This window comes from Diabrotica undecimpunctata, chromosome 2 (assembly GCF_040954645.1).
Source record: "Diabrotica undecimpunctata isolate CICGRU chromosome 2, icDiaUnde3, whole genome shotgun sequence".
Lineage (NCBI taxonomy): Eukaryota > Metazoa > Arthropoda > Insecta > Coleoptera > Chrysomelidae > Diabrotica > Diabrotica undecimpunctata.
Genome location: NC_092804.1, coordinates 44,175,589 through 44,192,177, shown reverse-complemented (window position 1 = coordinate 44,192,177; position 16,589 = coordinate 44,175,589). Strand labels below are relative to the sequence as shown.

At 32.4% G+C, this 16,589-nt stretch overlaps 1 protein-coding gene across 1 annotated transcript in view; it reads left to right on the top strand.

The window, feature by feature from the left end:
• Wnt10 (Wnt oncogene analog 10) overlaps positions 1-16,589 on the top strand; it is a 155,185-nt gene that overhangs the window by 98,232 nt on the left and 40,364 nt on the right. The window lies entirely within an intron of this gene.

Sequence of the window (16,589 nt, the reverse complement as noted above, 5' to 3'; positions counted from 1 at the left end):
GATAGAACAAAAAATAAATTTTTTAGTAAATTTTATTTCTTTATCCTTTTGCTTTATTCATTGTCAAATATTTAAACTAATAATACATCAAATTAATTAAAGAACCAATTAAGTTTAAAAGTTTAAATTGATTTTTATATTCCAAATCCAAACACTAATTAGCATCCTTCTTAAAAAATGTTAACCAACCCAAGGCACCAACTAAAATCGTACAGAAACCGCTGGTATATCCAAATATGATTCCGAGATTCCGATACCAAAGCAGCAACTACATACACTACAACTGCGCACATCTGCCTTACGAGAAACAAAGTACTTGGGTAATGGTGTTTGGTAGTCTTGTATAGACAAAAAAGCGATATAAAAAGACACTAAGAACCGTAAAAGAAGAGCAACCTTAAATCACGGGCGAATACTGCTAATGTGCCATTCGTAGGCAGCACCTCTTGAGCGGTGCTTCTGGTCAACTGTTTTTTGCCGCAATCGTCAAGTAACTCGTGACGAGTGAGTAAATAGGATCTAAATTACAAACCTACATTTCGAATATTACTCTGTTGCCTTTTAAGAACTACTCTTTAAGACGATTGTGTTCCCTCGGCCCAAATATTCCACCATAGGTTTATTTTTATTTAGAAATACCCTGTTAAAAATTCAGTGGTCGGCATCGTTAACACAGTAAATAATTTATTAATTTCGTTTGAAAATTATAAAACTTATTTCATCGCATTTCACAGTAGTTCATAAGATAATATTATCTTCTTTTAAATTTTGTTATAAAGTAACTACAATCCCTTCACTTCTCACATCCATTTTGACTTATTTTTTTCCAGATTTTTTACCATACGAAGAGACTTCTGTATATTCATTACTAAAGATGACATATTGGTACCTTAAAAAAAGACCGTCATATCTCAAATGAAAGTAAAAATGGACTATGCTAGTTAAAAGATTTTAAATATAATATAGTTTTTGTGTGATGATAACGTTATAAAGTTAATTTATGTCCATGGCTGTCAGATGGTAGAAGTGTCGTTATTATTAATACGATAAATACGAAAAGTTGTTTCGGCATTTTGCCCAGTACTGTTATATTTTGAGATATATATAATATAATAATGTCTGTGAAAAATATTGCATTATTTTGAGTTGTGTCAGTCTTTTAAAGAAGTTAAGGTTATATTTAAAATGAGTTGTACTATTCTTTTGAGTTATTTCACTATTTTAGAAAATATTAGAACTTTTAGAATTTTGAACCGAACTATCTACAAATTATTTCGAATTATGACGTTCTTAAAAAAATTAATCAAGTTGGAATTATTTTAAAATATAATCAATGTTTCAAGAATATAGGGGTAAGCTCATGCTAACGTTGACTTCTGTATAATGTATAATGAAAAGAGTGTATTATCTGAAGTTAAAGAATGAATTTTCAAATAAAGAGAAGTATTTTTTTAACTATAATTTACTGCAGAACATTCTTATTTTTATGTGATAAATCTATATTTTAAAAAAAAATACGTAAAACAATTTCAATAAAGAAGTGAAGAAAACATTTTTTTTTTAAGAAGAACGTCACAACTAAAAAATTTTATTGCATAAAATAAAATTAAAAAAGTATGGGATTTACTATAGCTTTTTACAGGTTAATATACATCAAAGCTAAAATATTATTAGCCTGTTCGCGGTTATGTGTAAAGTTTTATATTTTTAAAATATATCGATTTTTTAAATGGTCATTTCTGAAAATTGTCACATTTTGACATATAACGGTCTTCTTCCAAGGTAGCGATATATCGATTAGATGTCTATATTACTCATTCATACTTAATCATTTGAAAATGGCATAGCCAATTTAATTTTAATTATTGCCGTTAAACATGGTCCTTGATAGGGCCCAATAAACTTCGGCTTTTTGAAGTATTTTATATTATAAGTTATAATAACATACAAAAAAAAACTAATAAGCCAAAGACGTAGTTATTATAAATGCAATAGATATACAGTTTGTTGTTACAATTAAAAATAAGTTTAGGCGGGCCTTCTAATATACCGCATGTTGAATCGTTTACCGGATATAAGAAATACAATGGGAATTTCTATTCTAAACTGTTGAATTCCTATTTGCCTAATAATTTTACAAAATTTTTTTTTTGGAAACTATTTGTAGAGGACTGAAATCTGTATTGAAATCAAATGTTTAAATTGTTCTACGAATTGAACACATTCCAAAATTTTGAACAATATACAGTCCTCTCTCTATAACGATATGCAAGGGACCGGGAATTTTCATCGTTATAAGGAGAGATCGTTATACAGAGAGACACAAAATTCGGTACTGTAATATTAATATTACTGTTCTAAATAACCTATTTTAATTTAAAAAAATTATCAAAACGAATATAAATGAAGTAACATTGTATTCCACATAGATTTATTAACGAATAATATAAGCAATACAGTATAAAAAATGACTGTACAATTAAAACATGTGTACTGTACAATAAAAAAAAAAATATGCTACTGTAAAATATATTTAGCCTACATTACCAAAAAAATCTGTCACCTTGGTCTGTCTTCTTTTTCCTTTCCACAGAACTGACCTGACCTTGTCCTGAAGACGCATCGAATCTTCCACAGTACTCATATCGTCTTCCTGGTGGATGAAGAATCGATGCAGTACTTTTGCCACATGCAATGCCTGCAGAGGCGTCGGAGCTGGTTCTGGCTCTGCTTCCACTTCGGAGTCACTGTTTTCTTCTTCTTCTACACGAACTGCTTGCAGGATGTCCTCGTCAGAAAGTCCAGATGTTGTAGCTACATTTTCATCAACTTCTTCAAAATCTGTTAGTCTTCTACGGACTCTTCCGCTCCGTAGGTGAAAGTAAGTTCAAACTGTCTGGCCCAAACATCTAATGGCAGGTCATCTTCATCATCAGTCAATCCTTGATCTTCCAGCCATCCTGCGTGTTTGAAGGAATGTTTTATTGTATTGCTCGTCACCTCGTCCCAGGATTTACTAATCATTAGGATGGAGTCAAGAATGTTTAGTTAAAGATCTCCATTATTCTCTACCAATTCTATCAAAAGTCTTCTCCTGTAATGGCTTTTCAAACTCCTGATGACACTTTGGTCCATGGGATGAAGGACACTCGTTGTGTTTGCTGGCAGAAAACAGAGTTCGATGTTTCGAAAGTCGCGCAATACAGGATGAGCAGGACAATTGTCTACAAGCAAAAGAATTTTTTCCCTTTAAGCTCGATATACCACTTTCTTATCGCTTCTTAAAAAATTTCCGAGGTCATCCACGCACTTGTTTGAGGTAGATTTTTTATGTTTTTAAAGCAACGCGGGTTTTTCGACTTCCTATCACTAACAATTTTCGCTTCACCGAACCTGTCATGTTAGCGGCCACTAAAACTGTAATGCGTTTGTTAGAGAGCTTTCCACCAACGCACTTTTCCAATTTAAATTTTAAAGTTGTGTTAGGTGTCACTTTAAAAAATGATTCAGTCTCATCCGCATTGAAAATATCGTCAGACGCATATCGTGCCTTCAGTCCAGGCCACACGTTTTCGAGCCAATCATCCGTTACGTTTTTGTTAACATCGCGAGCCTCTCCGCTGATTTGGCCGTATTTGATCTTGTGCCGCAGTTTCCACTTGCTCAGCCAACCCTCAGATGCCTTGAAATTCTCAATTCCAAGTTTAGTTGCAAAAACTTCAGCTTTTGTCCTGACCACAGGCCTAGAAAATGGAATATGGTTCATACGCTGCTGCTGGAACCACTGAAGCATGGCGCGATCTAAATCTTCATGCTGACGTTTCCGCAACTTCTTCCTGCTACCGCCCTCCATCTCTGCTTTAAGCCACTTTTTTCTGTCCTTCCATATCGTAGCCACAGTTGACTGAGACAGCTTCGTATTTCCACTTTTCTCTATTGCTCGAGTTATCGATAACTCGACACTTTACGCTCTTTCGAAAACATGTTGACTGTTGACACACTAAGACACAACTCAAACTGGAAATGAAAAGTCTCAATAGATGAAAACATCTGTGTGATAACAGTTAGGTACGCCGCCCGAACAATAAACGTGAGTCACTTAATTCTCTGATAAGAAAGAGTAGAATAAGTGGCCGCATTCTTTAAGCACAAAACAAAACAACCGCTGGATAATGACCTTGCCACTCTGTGACATAACATATTTTTTGTCATCAACTATTGAACGCTAAAAAGTTATCGCTATAAAGAGAGAACGATATCGGTATAGAGAAAGAATTAATACATTGTTCTTATGACGAACCAACCAACGTTTACTATTTTCATCGGTATAGAGGAATTATCGTTATATAGGGAATCGTTATAGAGAGACTACTGTAATACATTTGCCAGAGTATTGTTGTAAAAGTTAGGCCAAGCGTAGTGCATAATGTGTATAACAGGTTGCGTTTGGTCACAATCAACAATATTTTATTTTTCACATGCATATTATTATGTTACAGAACGAAGTTTTTTTTATTTTAAAGAATTTTGAAAGGAGTAAATATTATAGAACTAACATTTTTTAACCTTAGCAATCTTTATGAATATTGCAAGTATTGCAATTGCAATATTGCAATAATTTTTTAATAACTGAATGTAAATAAATGACATAAATCCATAAATGAATATAAATCCAACTGACAACTACATGTAATATAATCAACAAATGTTAAAATATCAACAACTGTCATAGACTACTTCAAACAAGTAAAGATGTCTCAATTTTAGTGAGACATTTTAGTAATCTCAAGTTAAAAATAAAATCTTGTATTTACCACTGGTGTTACTGGATAATTACACCCATCGAGCCACATCCGTACCTCGGGCCAGAGGCCCTCTGGCTGGATTATATTGCTCTTCTGGCGTAATCATCTTAATAACTCCCTTGGTGCATAAATAAATATTATGTCATACTAGTTTATTTTTGTGTTTCTATTGCTTAATTATAAACTACATAATAGTATAGTGCACTTTATGACCCGTACAGGCATAAAGACAAAAAAATTTATAACTTCCTAATAACAGTTATTATTATGGAATAAAGAATATGGAATTAAATATTCCATAATGTAAGTTATTACATAACAATATTTAGAAGAATTCACATAAAACTCCCGATTCTGAGAAGATCCGGTGATAGCTAGATTTGAAAAATATTGACCAATAAAAGGCTTGTTACCTTTTTTTTGTATTTATTGCTGTTTTGTAGCGAGAGTAATAAATTAAAACATTTTTAAATAGTCGTAGATTATAGAAAATTCAATTGTCGCTATATACGTATATATTTATAATAAAAAGAAAATACCAGCATTAGTAAGTCAGTAACATATCGAGGATACATGATTTATGTTTTTTAAATAACAAACATATAAAATCAAAATTTGATATTTATTGAGAGTAAACTAAATGTAAGACCAAATACTTATCATATCGGGATAGTATTTTTTCCTTTATATAAGGTTTTTTCCTCATAATTTACTATGGAATCACTAACATGAGAAGTTTACTGTCATCATGGCATGTGGTTGTCTTTTTAAAGACAAATGAATTACATGCTATGTTTTTTCTGACGGATATTCTCAAGTTAAAGTTGATTTCATGTAATCAAATGATCAATCATACAATAAAGTCGTCCCAAAAACGGAACTCATCAATATTGGGAATATAATTTTAAAGTATTCTTTAAAATGTATAATATATGGCTGAATTGTCCATATAAATGAGTCAGATAAAATTAAATTGGCAGAATTTTTTACCAAGTAACAAAAAATAAAATGTGTTTAATGTATTAATGTTGATAACGATTTCCGAAGTGAAAATTGAAACGTCAATAAACTTATTTTAACCTTCAATTGTGGATTATTCCCAATTAATCTACTTTAAAATGCCACAAGAAAATAGCTTCAGAATAATACGTACATATTTATATATGTACGTTTTGATGAATCGTTTTAAAGTTGTAAGCAAGGAAAGTAGAAAAAAACGATGTTTTTAGTAGTTTATAAAATATTTATAAATTTTTTTATTAATATTTTCTGACCTATTCCATATTCAATCAATAGTCAATTTTTATTATCGAAGTTATCACACAACTTTTTCTGCAAAAATTAGATCAATACTCAAACAAAATATGTATTTTAATAGAGTCTGTCGCTAAAAATGTTTTAAATTGAATACTTTACCCATGCATACCGCTATTGAGGAAATATAACAATAGCTGACCCTTATTAACAATAGTCGATTCTTACTTTAAACCCTTTTAAAGCTCTGACGAGAGTATTTTTGGGAAAATTCTGGGATGTTCGAAGTTAAATTAGGTATTAATTTTTTTTTCTAGCAATTTTAAACAATAAAATTCTGAAAAAAAAAACGATTTATCACACCCTTATTTTATATTCTGTATGCAAGAAAATATGTTGGCTACAATGTAAAAAAACTTTGAAAATAGCTCTAAGTTTCACAACTTATTAGTTGTAAATATAACTATAATGAGTTTTACTATAAAAAGAGTAGAAGAGTTCTTAAAATTACAAACTTTTTTGTTAAAATTACTTAGAATAAAAAAACTTGGTTTTAGTTGTACAAATATGAATTTATTTTAAGTTTAACCTTAAATATTAATAAAAAAAACTGTTTTTACAATAAACTAAGGAAAATACAAGCATGGACTAATTTACAAATGTTGTTCTGAAAATATTTTCTTACAGTATATACAAACATCAATCAATTAAACAAATTTTGTTTTTTGGTACTTGGTGAACAAGTCTTCTTATAATTTAATTTTATCTGACAATTCAGACATATATTATATATTTTAAAGTAGATGATTTTAAAATGATATTGCCAATATCGCTGAATCGCGTTCCTGGGACGACTTTATTGTAGGGTAGTTCGTTCGATTACATGAAATCAACTTTAACTTGAGAATATCTATGATAAAAAATCATAGGATATGATTTGTATTTAAAAAGAAAACCACATGCCATGATGACAGAAAAATTCTCTTGTAAGTGAATCCATAGTAAATTCCCATTAAAATAGTAATTAATTTACAAAAATTTTGTATTTTTTTACATTAAAACAATTCAAACATACAATTCATATTGAAAACCTAACGTAACTAATGATTCTAGCTGTACTTTCACAATTCAATATATTCAGTGTCCTCGCAAAGGCCAGGAAACACAAAAGACTCTGAATCACTATATTCACTTGATGCGTAATTATTTACTGATGTTATTACCGGTGACACTGTCTTATCAATATCTAAGATTTTGTCTAAATTCTACATAGTTTCTTCTTCTTTTAATACATATTCAATCGTCTTTTGTCAATTTTTCTTGATCACACGTAATAGGAAACTTTCTAAGAATACTTGGTAGATCTTTTAATTTAAATGCCATATTATGTCGAGCTATATATCTTTTAAATTGTGCCCATGTGAGTTTAATAGGTTTAGTTGGCAGTGGCATGGAGGAAGATGCACAACGTCAATATCATGTGTTTTTGCAAGTTTATTCACTGCATAACGTACTAGAGGCTTATCTATTTTTACAATTTGTAGCAATTAATTTTTTTCTGATAAACCTGGATTTTTATGGAAAACTAAAGGTTCTGTCTGTTATTAATGATATTATTTTTTGCAAGAAGTATTTGGCAGACGTTCAGTTTGACGGAAATGATAACTAAAGTTATCCATTACTACAACCTTTTGGTAACAGTTCAATCATCTGCGAAAAATATTCTTCAAAAACATCACTGATCTTCAGGGTAGTCTTCTGCTTACAGAAATAGTAAAATAATAAAGATATACCTTCTAAAAACCCGTTATCACTTCCAATATGTGTTATTATTAGGCTTCGTCCCTTACCGGAAGGAATCTTTAATCCTATAGATAATCATTCCAAAAAAGTCTGTCGTGAAGATTGAACTTTATTGTCCTGCGACATTTCACCCACTGTGTAATCCTCATTCACTTAAGTTTAGTCTAAATAAAATATTGTTATAAATAGTAAATATTTTTTAAATTAAGATTAAAAAAAAGGAGATACCATCACGTATTCGAAACAACTATTTTTAAATGACCATTTTAATATTAACGGCCACTCAGTATAGCATTTGACCTGGCATGGCGAGCTGCTACAAATTTTATTATTTTAATCTTTAGGAGGGGTCAATAGTAGGAAAATTTAAAACCGCGACTGAATTCCCCGTTGCGTTAGTGCATCTTTTAGACAAAAAGGATAAGGACTGAAATTGTTGCAAATACGATTTCCTACTCCTTCTTTTTTAAAATTTTTTTTTTGTGGGGTCGATATTTTTCGAGTTAAGTGGGAAAATAGTGAGGGAGAAGCATAATTATTGAATTATCTGGTTTATTATCAACTTTACGATATTAATAATAATAAGTAAAAATGAAGAGACCATAATAATGATCTTTATCGTGTTTTTGTTAAAATCAATATTTATAGAGTCGTAGGTTCTTTCCGGTTTATGGCTTGCTGCTAATGAGGTTATTGTCTAGGGTTCGTTAGTACCTTAAATGTTGATAGTAGCACAACAAATCAAAGAAATCAAAATTGTATAAAATATAATTCTCTCCATTTTTGTTAATGTACACTTAAGTCGTAAAGTTATAATAAATAAAATAGTTTAATAATTATATGATGTCACTATTTTCCCCCTTCACTCGAAAAATGGACCACACGAAAAAATTTGCAAAGAAAAAATTGTGGGAAATCGCTATTATAATAATTTTAGCTTTAAATAATAATTTAAGCGCTTTACGATTTTGTCGAAAAGATGAAATTGGCCAAGATATTGAATAAAAGCAATTCCTATAAATCCAATCCCTGCAATCCCTCATACCCTCGCGCCTTTACGGCATACGTATGACCTAAAATATTGATTTCATCAAAAAAATGGATGAAATCAAAATTGTATAAAATATAACTCTCTCCATTTTTGTTTATGTACATACATGTCTTAAAGTTAATAATAAACGAAGTAATTCAATAATTATGCTTCCCTTCCCCTTCCACTGTTTTCCCCTATAACTCGGAAAATATCGACAGAAAGAAAAATTTTTTCAAAAAAAGAAATTGTAGGATATTGCAATTACAACAATTTAAGTCCGTACCATTTTGTCGGAAAGTTGAAAATGGCCAATCTATTAAACAAACCCAATTTCTAAATAACCACCCGCGTAAGGTCTTACGCTCGCACCTTTACCCCATACGTACGACCTCAAATATTGATATAAGCAAAAAAGAGATCAAAATTGTATAAAATATAATTTTATTTATTTTTGTTTAGATACATTCATGTCGTTAAACTTAATAATAAACGAGATAATTCGATAATTATGCTTCCCCTCCTCTTCCACTATTTTCTCCCTTAACTCGAAAAGTATCGACCCTACGAAAATATTTGTTAATAACAAATAGTAGGAAATCGCATGTTCAACAATTTCAGTCCCAAGGATTTTTGTTGTAAAGTTGAAATTGCGGAGATATTGAGTAAAAACGGTTCTCCTTTTTCATTTTTAAGTTCAAGATGGCGGCTAACATAACAGTTGGATTCAGACGCGATTTTAAATGTATTTTAAGTATTTATTGTCCCTCACTTCTATTGTCCCTCTCTAAAGGTAAGAATAATAAAATTTGAGGCAGCTTGCCATGCAAGGTTAGGCCTTTTTTCGTTTAAGCCGACTGGTTTGTAATAAAAATAATTTATATTTTTAACACCATTTATGTCACAAGTTATACATCAAATTTTATTTTAAATAGTGGTTTGAATACTCTTGTTTTTATATACTATAGCAGTGTATCTAATGTATATATGTAATATAACCCAATCATTTAGTAATATTATTAATGGCTATTTTTTAGTAGCACCGAAAATTGAGTCTAGTTTCTAAATCAAGTATTTGCAAACACTCGATAACTTTTTTTCACATTAAATAAATACATATTCTGTATATATTGATATATAATTTTTTTAACAAATATACAGAATAACATTGGTGGAACTGTTAGGTAAAAGAATATAGAATACTCTTAAGGCCAACAATATAATTTGAATCGGTTTCTTCTTGTTCAGTTACCGACTCCCGTCTTTCGTAATGTGTCTAATGCCCGAGAGTTGTATACTCGACCACCGGCACTGATTGTCTAATAATGCCCAGAATGGTATTATCGACAGGACGTTACTTATTCCATTGCCATTTTTCTGGTCTTTTATAGGGTGACCACCAAGACACCCATTTCAAACAATCATACGCGAGGGCACCTGGCTATGTCCGCAAGACGAAGAAATTTATCTGTGCATCGTATGCAGTTGTAGGAATTTTAGCTGAGAATTTACTAAGATATAGTCTCGAAAAATCGGTCTAATCAATCTGGGTTAACGATAATCCAGACCGTAGGCTGATGAACCAAAAGCTATTTTACCATCAGAAAAATTTTCTAAATATATAATTAACGAATAAGAAGCATATATATTGTATTTATATTATTTATATTCCTCTACTATTTGTAATTGATGTTGAGGATGTATTTAGAAAAGCACTAGAAAATGACAATAAACTATTAAGGGTATTTAAAATTAACAGTTTGATAACACTAGTATACGGGAAATGAATCACAACTGACAATCTTAAGTAGTTTTTATTTTTTATTGATGGTAAATTTTGGGCTACCGGTTTCAAAACTTACAATATATGCCCCATCATCAGACCTTAGTACGTTAGTATTTGTTTAGTAAAAAAAAATGACAAGACAACATCTAGAGTAAACATGCTATTTTAATTTTAATAAATTGTGTTTGTGTTTCCATGTATGTGATGTCCCTAAAAGTAAAAAAGTAAACAAGTGAAGAAAAACATCTCATTACATATAAAACATAATATATACATGCAATAGAAGATATAAACATTTCTAGGTTTGAGTGAATGGATTCCTTGAGGGGGATGGTGGTTGAAAGATTATCTTAGTTAATAGAGCTTTCATGGATATAATATTTTGTATTTTTTATTAAATAAAGACTAACGTACTAGGGCCTGATGATGGGACATAACGTATGGTCCTAAAAATTTGGGAAACATTTCACCGGGTCTGATTGAGAAGCAAAATGCATTTAACAAAGAAGGCCATGGAATTGAAATGTCATCAGTTATTGATATTTAATAAACAAAGCAGAATAGTTTGGTTTGTGCTCTGCAAAATGTCTTATAAAATTGATATTCGTCGAGGTGTTTATAATATGGTTGGGCGAATGTCGAAACGAGATATTGTTAATATTTATCGAGATCAAAACATAAGCAAATCGACAATTTATCGCGCAATCAGAGAATGTGAAGAAGGGATACCATGTGTTAACTTGCGTAAAAGTGGCCGACCGCGGATTTTGAACCATATAAGAGAGGCAAGACTGATTGAAGCAGCTAAGAACAAAATTGGGGTCTCATAGCGAAAACTGGACAGAAGATTTCATGTTGGAAAGACTACAGTATACAGGACCCTATCGAGTAGCAATATTATCTACCGGAAAAGAAGGAAATCTCCAAAATACACCTAGGATCAATTAGAGAGAATTCCGAGATGTTGCTGCGCATTAAGGCGAGTGCATTTCGTCATTAAGTTGATCGTGATGGACGATGAAAAATATTTTACTTTGTCCAACTCTGAGATGAAGGGCAACGATGGGTTTTACACGAACGATTACGAAAATGTACCTGATGAAATAAAATTCAAAAGTAAGAAAAAATTTGAGGACAAAATTTTGGTATGGTGTGCAATTTCTGGGGCTGGCTTTATCTCACAGCCCTACATTGGTGTTCGAGGCGAAGCCTTAAACGCAAATATTTATATTCAAAGATGTATCTCTAAATTGCTTCAGTTTGTGAACACACATCATACAAATGATCAAATAGTCTTTTGGCCAGATCTTGCTTCATGTCATTGCGCGAGGATCACAAGGGATTGGCACGAAACTAACAACATTACCTTTGTACCGAAAGCAGACAATCCCCCCAACCTACCTCAGGCTCGTTCAATTGAAGAGTTCTGGGCAATATCAAGTCGAAAAGTCTATAATAAAGGATGGGAAGCACAAAATCAGGAACAGTTAAGACGCCGCATATATACAAAAATTAGAGAAATTGACGCCGAGGTCGTCCAAAGGATGATGCAACGTGTCAGGGGAATTATTAGGCAAATCGAAAATAATGGTCCCTTGTCTGTCATTTGAATTTTGATTTATAATAAGGATAGTTAAGTTAAATTGTTGAATAATTTAATAAAAATATAAGATTATTGTGGTCAGAGTTATATGCTTTTGAAATTTTTCCCAAAACTTTACGACCATACGTTATATTGTAAGCCTTGAAATCGGTAGCCCATTTTAGTACTAACCTATTAATTATATTATAATATTAATATTCATAATTTTTCATTTATTTATTTCTCAACAAGTATGTCGCTAAATAGCTAAGTGCTAAAGCCACAAAAAAACCTGTAGTACAAAATTTACCATCAATTAAAAATAAAAATTACTTAATATTGTGAATCTAAACTCATTTCTAATATACCAGTATTATGGACTCACATTTGCAACCTTTTCATCAATTTGATAACACTATATTAACGGCAAATAGTCTTAGTCTAAAGGAGCTGCACATTCTGTTGGCTAGGCACGAAGTAGGAATTAAACTGAATGTCACCAACTAGCTTATATGTGTCCACGGGTGAACGTAAGCCTCACGTAAATTTTTCACCTATTTCTATCTTGAGCTTCTTGCATCAAATTTGTGATGATTCGCTTTATATTATCCTGCCATCTAGTCGTTGGTGGTCATCTGTTTCGATATACTTTTTGTCTTGGTCACCATTTCACAATCTTTCTGGTCCATATATCATCCGTTAATCTGGCAACATGTTCGAACCAAGCCCATTTAGCCATAGCTATTTTTTCAACTGCATCCGTGACTCCTCTTCTTCTTATTTCTAGGTTTGGTAATATATCTCCATTTTAAACTCCTATTTATTTTTCCTTTTGTCAGAGCTAGTATTTCTGCTCCATACGTAAGGACCGGTAAAACCCAGGTGGAAAACCTAAAGAGAGTCATTAAAGAAGCGATGGAAGGAAGTAGAATAGGTCGCCGAAATGTCAACAAGTTGCCATACTGGTAGAATGCGGACATCAAGGCACTGAAAAATTAAAGTATAGTAATGAGAACTAGGTTAACGGGAGCAAGAGGCATAGCAGTTATTACCCTGATATCATCGAGAGGATCGAGGAAGAGTACCGCGCATAGAAGAGGGAAATTCGTACAGAAATAAGAAGGCACTTTAAAGAGCTGTGTAAAAAGTTGTATGAGGACATCTGGAGTCAAAAATACAGGATCACCATGAAGAAGTTCCATGCGTACCCTCCGGACGAAATTCCTATGGATAAGAAGCTCAAGGTAACACAGGAGCTCTTTTAGGTCGGCAGATAGCATGGAATAGGAGGAACGAGGGAGCTGAGCGGGCCATACCCTTTAGCCTGGATGAACTTGTCTAGGCATTGAGCTTACTTAAGATGCGCAGGTCCGACGTATTGGATTCAGATACCATAAGCAGTAAAGGGCTAGGATGGACTTAGCCTGCGTGGCTTCAGGAACACATGAATGCACTGCTGGAAGCACAGACCTTTACTAAGCCTTGGAGGATATCGAGATTGGTACTTCTCCCCAAAGCTGAGGAAAATTATGGCCCCATGTGCCTTTTACCCGTTGTATGAGCTATAAGAAGAGCTTTATGAGAGAAGAGACCAAGACCTTACTCTAGCTGAGAGAATGAAGGAAAGCGAAAGGTCAATTGAAAGATGGCAAAAAAATGGAGCAACACGGAGGATGTGGCACAGTGGACACAGATGTTGATCCTAAACATAAGAGATTGGGAGGACTTTGGTCACAGGCGACTGAATTATTTCGTAACACAGGTGCTCACAAGACACTGGTGTTTTAAGACATACCTTTCTAGGTTCGAAAAGGCTGACACGGATAAATACCTATACTGCGGACACTCGGATACTTTTTAAACATACATGTTAGAGTGCAACATATGGATAGTAAAAAGGAACAGAATGAAAGTAGAGACAGTTGTTACATTTTGTTACAGTAAAAGAAATGATTGAGAAAATAATTAAAATTAAAGCAGGTTGGACTAGTGTACACAACTATATCCATGCAATGATCAATAAGAAAGAAGAGGAAGAAAGACAACTGGACCAGTGGCAAAGGTAAGTGGGAATGACGCTGTAAGTTAAATGAATACGTCTTGATAAGAGGCAAACACTGATTTATATTGTATGAGGTAGGCTGTGTGAGTCATACTATGGGAGAAGGAGAAAATTCCGGCTGGGAGCCATACTAGGAGCGATGAGGGTCTACCGCGCTCTTCCCAAAGCCAGTTTTTTGGACCGAAGAAATTGAAAACAGAAAAAATATACAGGAAGCCTCCTTGTTTACAGTTTGTGGATAATAGAGGTAGTGTTTTGAGACTACACTATAATGCACAGCCTAGGTTTGGCGTGATTGGTTGGTGGGTGGGTCCCAATTTAAAAATTGGCGGGTTTCATGTTTTTTAAAATGACAATTGAGGTATTGTGACACAGTATATCGCTAAAAAATTTATTAGCAGAGTAGCAATCTACTGTGGTATTGGTACAAAGCGGATGATATTCACATTTTAGGATTAAGCTGGCTATTATAGTTTTATTAGAAATGTAATTATTTTTTCTTTTGAGATTATGTAGGAAAAATTAATTTCTGACTTGTGTTTTTTTATTTTGATATGCTAGTGATGCTTTTTTATTAGATATATAGATATTGTTTTAATTTTTTTTGATTAGGTAATTTTTTTATTAAGATTTAGAGGTTCTTCTTATTATTTTTATTTCTAGAACATTCATTAACATTATTATTCTCGTTAGCTTTCTCTATGTGGGATCGGCTTCTCTAATTATTTTCCTGTAAACTTTTCTGTTCTCTTCCAGGGACTAAGTACCTCTCCGCTTTTTCTCTGAGATTATGGTTTTTCAAAAACATGCAATTTCTGTTCATCCCCTTTTTTACTGCCCTACATTCAGTACCATACATCATAGCTGGTCTAAAAGCAGTCCTATACAATTACCTTTTAGTTTTCTTCGTACCTTTTTTATCACACATCATTCAATTTGCCTCTTTCCTTTATCTTTAATTGAAGTATGATAAATAAAACGGTAATACCGATCCTAAAAGCCGAAAATTATCATCTTTTGTGAGTTCTTGTCTATTCAAGCCAACTACTCTATCTGGAATTGAAATATCATATTTAAAAGAATATTCTAAATATTTTGTTTGTATCCAACTTAATTTTAATCATTTTTCATTAAGGACTTGTCTCCGCTACTCTATACCAAGCAGGTTCAGTTGTTATCTAATCCAGCACAAATGAGAATAAATATGGGCGAAACCCGGATGAAGCCCTATTTTCACACAAAATTGGCCAGTTTCACATACAATTGTATAGTTCTAACACTATAATAGTTATTCTAACTATATATAGTAGTTCTAACACTATTATAGTTGTTACTTGCTCATACTCCACTCACACATTCAGCTGGCACTCCTTTCCTACTAAATCTCTGCCACAGTAGGTTTCTGATAACTTCATCATGTGCTTTCTCAAGATTAATAATACTATTCGCAAGTCTATCTCTTTCACTCTAAATTGTTAAATTAGCTGTTTTATAATAAAAATTGCTGATGTAGACCTGCCTCCTTGCATAAATCCAAATTGACATTTATCCATTTTCATTTTTTTAGAACACTGAATTATATTAGATTTCACCACAAATGTAGGATAATAAAAAGATATATATTGTGAATCGAGTACTATGAAAAATTGTCATTGTTAACAAAATGAAGCAGAGGTTTACTGGAAATAACTATTGCAAACCAAATAAAACACTAAACAGCTATGTTTAAAATGTCTTTATTCTTTATTAAAAATCTGGGAAATCAAAGGAGGGGGGGGGCCGTTATTGATGCAATGGCGAAGGAAAACCCCTCTAAACCTCGCCTAGGGCCCAGTACATCCCGATTTAAAAATGCAATTCTAATATAAAAGCATACAAATATAACATCATTACTTAACACAGCTTTAAAATTCAGGCCTAAACTAAGCATTTATACATATATTTTATGAAATTTTACTACATATATTACTAATTGTCGCTGGATTTGACCCTCGGGAATGAGGGAAGGTGGTCCAGTCACACTATCCATAGCTATGTTGGACCGGAGCATATAGGGATCACGGTCCGTGGACATAAAGGTTATATATGAACCCTAGCTAGCGGGAAAAATACCTTTATTAAAATACAATAAAATGTTTATTACAAGTAAGAATCTGCAATAAAAGTTGATTAGTATTATAACTAAGAATCTGCAAAGAAAGGGGTTAGATATCTTAATACTAAGAATCTGAAAATAAAGTGTTAATTAGTCTTAGAACTAAGAATCT